Source organism: Rousettus aegyptiacus, unplaced genomic scaffold, assembly GCF_014176215.1.
Source record: "Rousettus aegyptiacus isolate mRouAeg1 unplaced genomic scaffold, mRouAeg1.p scaffold_m13_p_8, whole genome shotgun sequence".
In the NCBI taxonomy this organism is placed as follows: domain Eukaryota; kingdom Metazoa; phylum Chordata; class Mammalia; order Chiroptera; family Pteropodidae; genus Rousettus; species Rousettus aegyptiacus.
In genome coordinates, this window is record NW_023416311.1 from 100,907,454 (window position 1) to 100,917,858 (window position 10,405).

Below are 10,405 nucleotides of genomic sequence, written 5' to 3' on the forward strand. Positions count from 1 at the left end.
TGGAGCAGTGGCAGAGTTGTATGAAATGTGACCGATTTAGGAGATTATCTGATTTTCTTGAATGAACAAATCTCATAAGTATTTGAAAACTCATGGCTTTAAAAGTCGGTTTCTATTGTTTATTCCTCAATGAAATTGGAGAAATCTACCCGTCACTCCTAGATTTAGCATAGTACATTGTAACCAATGAAATGAGATTTATTTTTCTTACTCCTTTAAAATCTAACATGTGATCATCTTTCACAGCATCACTGCTTGGATTTTTAAAATAGTAACAGTAATAACATAAAACATATTTGTCTACTTCTACTTACCTGGTATGTTACTAACTACTATACCTGAACCTCCTGATTATTAGTAGGTGAAGTAGATATTACTATTTATTCAGCTTTTGCTAAATGATGTGCTTATTCTTCATCACTCTCAATATCACAGTGGCTTACAAAAGAGTCAGTTTTATTTTTTTTTTCATGCTTGTTATTATTTGTGGGTTGGCTGTGGCTCTATTTTTATAGTTTCTTAATTGTAAGATTCAGGCTTAATGGTCTCTATCTGAGACATACTGTCCATGTGCAAGAGTAGAGTAGGTAAAAGCTGTCTGATGTTTCAGACAGCTTCTGCTTTGAGGTGGTACATGCCACTCCATTTATATTGTATTGGCCAAAGGCACATCACATGATCAATCCTGCTCTCAGTGGTGTAGTGGCGTGCAGTCTTCCAATGTGAAAATGCACTGCAAACACTATGAAACCAGGAGGTATTATTGTATGACTCCTGTGAAAGGAGAAAATAATTTGAAACATTAATAAAATTGACAACAGTCACTTTCCCTATTTTACTGAAGAAAAGATTAATAACAGATCAATATCACATAGTTAGTCAGGGGCATAGCTGGAGTTTACCTCAAGCAATGTAGTTCTCATCTGTCTATTTTATTTTGTGCTATGAAATTTTATTCAAATACACGTCATCTTCTATCCTTGGGACAAGGCCCGGATTACTCTACATTTGCATTAAACTACTGAGCAAGCAGAAAGAATTTTGTTTTCTTCTGGTTCAGATTTTATGAGAGATTCATGTTACATGTTTAATCGTGACAAGGAGAGAGTGTGTCCAGGTAGATCCGTGAGAGCAAGTATCATGCTTCTAATACAGGTATTTTTACTTCTAGAAGTATCATTCCCAGAATCAAACTGCAGCCTCTTCACTTCCCAAGAGCAAGTGATGGAGACTCATTTGGTCCTTTAAGAAGCTTGTAGTATAATGAGCTGAAATATGAGGGACTGGCAATTCCTGCAGCATTGTGCATCTATAATTGCTATATTTTTGTATTAGTCCATCGCTTCAAATCAATAGGTTGTCTTGCAATAACCTGCTTCTTAATAGAGATACTACATATATATGAGTTAATGTTCTAGGGGTGGCTTTTATCAGAAGGCAATGAAATGCCATGTGATTTAAAATATAAATAGAATGTTTCATTTGACAAAATAATAATCTAGGTCTTTAATTATAATCACGTAGTAAACCATTTACTGAATGTCTGAAAATAGAATGTAAATAAGTCAAATAGGTATGTAGTTCCCTGAGCAAACATCATTATTCTAAGGAAATCCAGTATGTTATATATTAACAGGAAAATCAAACAAAAATAGCATATGTTCTAAAAGTCCTTAAATGATATTTAACTTGAGAATTGTGATAAAATATATACTTTAGTTATTTTAATAATTAAGATTATGCTTTAATAGAAAGAAGAGGCTTTTGAGATCTGTAAGGTCTATAAAATTTTTATGAAATTAAGTAAAGTGAAACTGCTTTTTCAAAAGCAATGGTATGCAGACATGTGTAGTAGGCCGAATAATGTCCCTCAAAGATATCAGGTTCTAATGCCTAAAACCTGTAAATGTCAATTTATTTTAAAAATAATAATAATATTTTTGCAATCACATTTATCTTCATAAGAGGGAGGCACTTAATGATTTGGGAAACTCTCAGCCTATTCGGATAGAAAACTATGATAAAATTAGAATAATTCATAGGAAAGGATGCTTTGAAGAGAAGGGCAACGGTGCGGCTAGACAACCATTGATAAGTGCCGAAGAGATGACATACATGATTGAGATGATGAGATTAGACGTTTTTAAATTGATGGTATTTAGATGACATTTTGAACTTGTGTTGATACTTTAATGTGTCGAGACTTTTGAGGTTGTCTGTATATTCTGCATGGGTTATGGACATGAATCTTTCAAGGCCAGAAATAAGACTACAGTAGGGTGAATAATGTCCCTTAAAGATATCAGGATCTAGACTCTGATCATGCAAATATAAGGTTTATATTACCTCATTGAGAAAAAAAAATACAAGGCATTGGAAGAAATTAAATTTAAAATGTTGATATGAGGATATTGTTCAGGATTATCTGGGCAATTGGTAAGTGCTATCACATGTATTCATATGAGAAAAAGAGCGAGATTAGATACATATACAAATAAAGCACTTTGACTATGGACCTAGACATTAGAGTGATTTAGCACTAACCAAGGAGAGCTGGAAGCATCAGGAATAGGAACAGGTAAGGGACGATTCAACCTTAAGCCTTCAGAGAGATTGTGGCCCTGCCCACACACTTTGATTTTAGTCTAATGATATTGATACTGTTTCTGGACGCCTAAACTGTGCTAGAATAAGTATGTATTGTTTAAACCACTAAGTGAGTGGTAATTTGTTACAGCAGCCATAGAAAATTTATGCAATATGAAAGAGGCTTTCTGCTATCTGAATGATATTAACATTTTCTTAATAAATTTAAGATATTAAATAAATCACCCAAATTTAATCTAGTGGTGTGAATATTTAATTTTATATTCACTTGTACCTATTTTATTAATAAAAATCAAATGCCTATCGGAACAAAATAGATTCAAATTAGAAGATGAATTTTATTATCAAATTTTAAAGATGCGAAGAAAGAGAATAGATAAAGGATGTGAATACAAGTAGTTTTGTAATTTGGTGTGTAATGCATTTATTTACATGAGTGCCAAATTTCACTTCAAATATGTTTTACCCTACCTAACTCAGTTCAATTTTTAGGACAAAATGACTTATCAAATATACATTAAAGTTTTCAAGTGACACATAAATACAGAAAAATAATTATTTTTTTCTTCACCTATTGTTATCTGGTAGTGTACCCTAGAGACTTGCATTTCTCACCATATAGCTTTACTTTTCCAATCTTCTAGATTACCCTGAGAATTGTCCAGAAGTCTATTTTTACCTGTCTTTCCAACTGAACACAACAAATAGTCTAAAAGTCATGCTTTTTCTAATGGGGTAGATCAAATATCTTACTTCCAAAACTTATAATTTCTTCTCTTAAAATTATATTTGATGATAATTACATAGATGGTAGTGATGATGATGGTGATTTTGTGATCTGTCGTGATGTGTGTGTGTGTGTACATAGCGTGCAGTGTAGTATAGCCCTGGGATAGAATGTTTGATACAAAGACACGTAGAAATCTCATAATCACATATTATTTTTAAGCTAATATCTAACCCTGATTATATATTTTCAACTTATTCATTAAGCTGGTATAACACAAATAATATAAAATATTTTTGTTTACATTTACCTGTAGTTACTTATTTAAATACCACTCCATATCTAATGATTTCAGTCTTACTCTTATTATAAATAAGTCCTGGTTTTCCATCTTAAACCTCTTTAGCGAGATAATAGTTCCATATTGTCTTTTAAGTTTCATTTCTTGTTCAAGTCACACAGAAAATCATGCCATTTCCTAAAGTAAAGGGTCTTTTACAGATCCATGTATTAGGTTTGCTCTTTATTCCTTTAATAAATTTACACCCTTATCTTTGTATAAACCTTCACATACTTCAAGTTGAAAAATTGACAATTTCCCATTCCACCAGGAAAATTTCACTGTATTGCATGCTGTTTGTCCACTGCCCTTCATTGCAGAATTTACTATTGTTATAGTGCCATATATTTCTGTGCCTGCTTCGGTAGACAAACATTGCTGGAGAAAAAATAACTTTGAAAAAATCTCTGTGTTGTTAAAACTTTATAATAAAATATTTTTGAAATAATTCAATTTATATAGTTGCATGTACATATTTCAGAACGGATAATATAAAAGATATAGTATTTTATAGAGAGAAATAATTTTAGTCAAAAAGAATATGCAAACAGACTCATAAATTAAAATTTGATTTTTAACATTTTTAAAAGATTATTTCTTTCTTCAGAAGAATACAACAGACACCAATCTATTTTTATGCATAGATATAAATTTAAATTGAATAAATCCATGTGAAGTTTCATAAATGTAAAATATATTCTCTAGATAAGATGCACATTTTTTAGCATTTTCAGTTAACTGTTATGAAATAATAAAATCACTTATTTTTACAGAGAAGAAAGCTGAGATATAGTGGAATTGTCAATATATGTGCAGCAGACAATTGTAGCTGAAATAATAAAGCAGTGTAATCTACTCCAACTGTGTTTCACTTTGTATAATGTGTCGACATTTAACATTCTGCCCAGCAACTTAGCATGCTTTGCAAACATTTTCTTAATATTATTTAAAATATCTCTATTAGAATTTAGCTCAAAAATGTTACTATATTATCATGGAATACTTCTTCCTCTATTTGAGCCTTTTTTTTTTTTTTTCAGTGATGGTACCCTAAAGGTTTTCAGTAACAGTTGCAAGAAAAGACATTTTCAGAGTTAGATAACAATACACATGTGAATTCAGAATTTGCAGTTATTGTGCGAAATATAAAAGTGATTGTCCATGTTTTCCAGATAGATAGTGAAATCTTAAATATGATTTTCAACATGAACTTTAAGGCATAATTTTTAAACTAACATATAAAGGCAGAAATGTCAAGGTTTCTGAAGTCAGTGAGAAGAGAATTATTCTAGTAATACATATCACCCTGGAATACCCTGAATGTTTCTTAATTGGCAAAGCAACTGCAGGCCTGGAAGTTCTGGTCAATGATTTTTTTAACTGCCTCTCGAGGGAAATATCAGAATGCTCACAGTTGAAAGAAACGTTTCTCAATATCCACATTCCATTCCACAACTTGACTGATCTAGAAATTGGAGAAGGTATAGAGATAAAGATATCAGAACACCTACAATATTGCTACCCAGGAAGGGAATAATATCAGGAAATTGAGTAGTTGAAAAGTGTTGGAGTGTTGAAATGGATTATGCTCACCTGATATCATCTCTCAATAAATTACTGACTCATATTTTAAACAAAAGCAAGTAGAAAGATTGCACATCTTATAAAATTTTAATTTGCAGGTAAACATAGCCAAAATGTACTACAGGAATAGATATCCTTTTTTTTGCCTCCAAATCATAATAAGATGCACGCTTAAGTCACAGAAACAATGTTAAGAATTCTTTAAAAGCACGATAAAAAGGAACATGTTTCACATCTATTTTAAATATTCATTATGTATTTAATTTTTCTACCAGATGAAGATTAATAATTTCTGACTAACTAAATTTTGTTTGGATTAAATAAATATTAACACATAATGGGCAATAGAAAAAGTTCATCTCTATTAGCTCTCAAGTAAAATATTAGGCCAGAGAGAGATATCTTGAGCCTTGTTTCAGATGTAGTTGTGAGTAACTTACATACTAAGTTTAACTATTATCTATACAACAACCAGCAATATTTTATGTACAGGCTCATTTTGATAATTTGAAAAATAAATTTATTTTATATGTAATAATTCCTTATAATGTTAGCAATTAATAGAATATAATAATTAAAATACCAAAGTTAGAGAAATTGCCATCGTAATCATATGGTAGAGTTTTATAAACTCATAAAAAAGTTCATTACAATTAAAAGAAAGTACATGCTTAATGACATTAAGAAATCTTTGCAATTTTTTGGTAATTAATAAAATATTCATATCATCTATTAAAGAGATACCTAAATATATTAATTTATTTAATATTTTACTATTTACTAATATAACATAGAATACAGACAAATACCTATTTATTCTCAGACAAATATGGGGACATTATGTACATAAAATAATCCCCAATGTAGAACCGCAGGTTATTTTCTTGCCCCATCTTTTTTTTTTTTAACTTTATTAAATTTATTGGGGTGACATTGGTTAATAAAACTATATAAACCCTTCTTCTTTTTCAATCTCAGGAAATTACGAGAGCTTTCCATTGAACTCGCGGCAGTACTCACCTCTCCCAGGACGGCTTGTGATGCCTGCGATTTTCTATCAGAGCCGCACTATTCTCGCCAGGCACACCATTGTTCCATTAATATTGTTTCCCGTACTTTTCTTTAATTTCTGCCTGCCACTGTTCTCATTACAAAGGTGCACAGCTCTGGGCTTTCATCAATCCACAGGTAAAATCTGCTGCCTTTAGTCCTGACCAATCTACAAGGAAAATATTGACACATTTAACTACAGAAAAAGTTAACGTTGGGCAAAGAAAAGAGGTAAGAAAATACATGTGATGAATATGAATAATATTAATAAAGAGTCATAAAACAAACATAAACAAATATAAACAGGGAATTCACAGATAATGAAATATAAAAAAAATGAAAAAAAAATAGTTTAACTTCAAGCCAACAAACATGCAGGGATTGCACATTAAGAAAAAAAATTCACAAAATACATTTCCTTATATTCATAATAATTTCATAGTGTTCAATGTTGAAGAGAATAGAAAAAATGGTTTCTAAAAAATGGTTAGTAATGGGGGTAATTTAAATTTACGTCAAAATAAAAGTTTTACAAATTACCTATATCAATTTTATATTCAAAATATTATACTAAGGAATTTTAAAAGAGTACAAATACATATATGTCTAACGTGGTAGGATTATTATGAAATAAAAATATTAAAAATAGATCTGATTAACAGTAAAGATTACAGAAATTATCATGTTTACAAAATGTAATAGTATACTGACTTTTCAGAAAATGAGGCATATTCCCATATATTGACAGACTTTAATGATAGTTTGAGATAGAGTGTGTGTGTGTGTGTGTGTGTGTATTTGCTCTAGCAATTAAAACATAATTTATAAAACATAACTTTTTTCCATCACAGTTTTTATTTTATCATTGTCATAGATATAGACACACATATTATATCTCTCTGTATATATACATTACAAACTAAACAATAAAGTGTTACAACTACTGATTTATACAAATATTATTTAAAGAAATTAAAAGGACATAAAAAGATACATTTACGCATCTTTCATACTGACCCACATATTTATCATTTCTGGTCTCTTTTTTTTTTTATGTAGATTTGATTTATTGTTTTTAGTAATTTTATTTGCACTGGAAGGATTTCCTATAATATTTCTTGTAAGTCACATAAGCTAGTAATACATTATCTCAGTCTCTTATTTTGGGGGCATATCTCTATACACACTGATTTTTATTTTAAAGATGTTTTTAAGTCTATGGCCATGCTACCCTGAACAAGCTGGATCCTGTCTGATCTCGGAACCTGAACAGGGTTGGGCCTGGTTAGTACTTGGATGGGAGACCACCTAGGAACACAAGTGCTATAGGCGTAAAAAATAAAAAAGTAAGGGATTGTGAGCTGACAAAGGTCCTTATAATCTGTGAGGTCAACCAAGGGTTGTCTCACCTAAAAAATAAAAAATAAATAAATAATTAAAAACTAAAATTAAAAATAAAAAGATATTTTGCTCTGTATAGAATTCTTGATTGACAACTTCTGTGTCTCTGTTCTATTTTTTTGTTGTTGTTTTGTTTTGTTTTTTGTGATTTTTATTTTATTTTTTTAGCTCTTCCTTCTAGAAGTTACCCACGTATTTGCTTAAACTAGTGGTCAGTCAATAAATGGGCAACAGTTATGCATGAACACTTCAAGTGCGTAAGTCTTCCACCACTGCCGATGGATCTGAGAATGTGCTGTGTAGAACATTTGAAGACCAGGATTTAAATTGTGCTTCAAATTTATTTTTCCTCTGTTCATTCCTGTTTCTTCCTTGTATATGACTGTGGTTTTCCAGTCAGTGAGAGATATATAGAGAACTTTTTAAAAAGTTGTATATCTCTCTTCATTTTTAGAATTTTCCCATTAAATTTCCAGATAGTCTGGTGCTCTCCTCTGACTAGGAGCCTAAACTAATGCTTTTAAAACTTTGGGTTTCCCCTTAAGTTTCAACTGACAATGTCACTGGGAATGAATGGGATTTTGCCCTTCATTCTTAAAGAAATCTACCCTTGGTGGAAGCAGAGATGCTGCATTCACTGTCAACATTGGTAAATTAGCCATCAATGGTCAAGGAAGTAATTAGAAGCCATTTTCCAAAAATGTGTAGTACATGCTAATGAAACCATACCGTATCAAAATTAACATGATGTAGCTGAAGCTATGATAAAAATATATAGTTCTAAATGCTTATATTTAAAAAAGAGAATCCTTAAAATTTATAATTGATATCTCTATATAGGAAAACAGAAATAAATTAAAAACAAGCACAAAGAAAGACATTTTAAAGCAAAACAACATTGAATTAGATCCTAGATGAAATGCATACAAAAAAATGAATATAAAGTTAGATTATTAAATAAATTATTAAATTTGATAGGCTTCTAAAAAAGATTTTATAATATCAAATTTTACAAAAAGTAAGATAAGGCAATACTGAAGTAACTTTAGGTATCCTCAAGGCTAATCACAAATTACAAGTCGAGGATTAAAGGTAGAACTGAGGGATTACAGATTACCTGGAATAATCTACTTATATCCATCTTCAGGGTACCTGGGAAAAAAGTAACCAGTATGATTAAAATGTAGATAATAGATGTACATTTAGAAACCATTTGATTAGTGCACATCAAATGGTTTCTAAATAAATGATTCATCGTATTTGCTGTGAATTTTAGGACTATTTTAGCTCATTAAATTCAAATAAAAAGAGGCCAAAAATGAACCTGAGTAACTCTGGTTCAAAAAGCCTGAGAATCTGAATATAGGCTAATGCACACTTCTTTTTTACATTTTAGGATCTTGAGGCGTGGAAAATTTGTTAAGACTTTCCAAAGTTCATATCAGTAGTATATAGATTGATTTACCCAGTTCAACATCCATTCTACTATAGCATATTTTAAATCCACTTTAATAATATTTATTTAATTTATTTGAAATATAAATATCTTCTGTATGTAGTTTAATGTGTAATTTTCCAATGTTAAAAATGGATTGGCTTTTTACATAGTTAATAGTGCTCCATTTATTCATACCATGTTGCTTTCTCATCTTTGATATCTAATGTTTAATATACTTACCTTCATATGAAGAAATAGAAGTAGAACAGAAATCTGTATTTTCCTGAACTCTACAAGTAAATTATTACTAACTACTACCATATCTTTTTCAATCTATGAGTATGATTAATTGATTTGTTTTAAAACAGGTTGTCTTTAAAAGCTTGTGAAATAGAATTATAAAATTTATTCTCCTATACTGAAATATAGCTAAATTTAAACTTAAGTATAAATATGATGACCAACATAATACAGTCTCTAATTACAGTCACCATGTGAACTTGGAAATTATTATATGAATCTGAATCTCTATAAATGAAATTATGATTTTATACAGGCTGCTGCTCAATTAACATTCTAATCTTCCATTAATGCATAAATTAAGTCTATTATTACCTTATAGCTTTACCATTAATTTGTTAATTTCATCATGTATGTATGATATGCCTAAGTGTGCTTGATATTATGCTGGATAGATCTGAAGATATAATGAAGACAAATATAGATTTATCCCTAAGGGCTTACATTCTACTTAGAATTATTATATTTTTTAAATTCCTACATAAGCCATATATTTGACACACACTGTCTACTTATCTTATTGCTTTTATCATATATCTAACAACAGATTCTGACCATTCTCAGCAGATCAATGATATTGTTATACTCTTATCATTAGTAAAAACCAAGTACATTACTGAGAATAATATGTTTGATGGTAATTATTAATAACTGTTTAGATAAGAACTTTGTTCTTAAACTAATAAGAATGTTTTCAATTTTGGCAAAAATGGTTTGTGTCCTTTGGCAGATGATTAAATAAAAATGTTGTACATATATAGAGTGGAATATTACTCAGCCATAAAAAGATGAAATATTGTCTTGTTTGAAAATATGGATAGATCTTGAGAGTACTATGCTAAGTAAAATAAGTCAGATGGAAAAGGAGAAGAATTTTACGATTCCACTCATATGTGGGATTTTTTTTTAAATGATTAAAATGAACAAACAAAACAAAACAAAAACCAAACAAATCCCC

At 30.1% G+C, this 10,405-nt stretch overlaps 1 pseudogene; it reads left to right on the top strand.

The window, feature by feature from the left end:
- Nucleotides 1-7,522: 7,522 nt before the first annotated feature.
- LOC118607024 lies at nt 7,523-7,640 on the top strand (annotated as a pseudogene).
- The last annotated feature ends 2,765 nt before the right edge of the window (nt 7,641-10,405 follow it).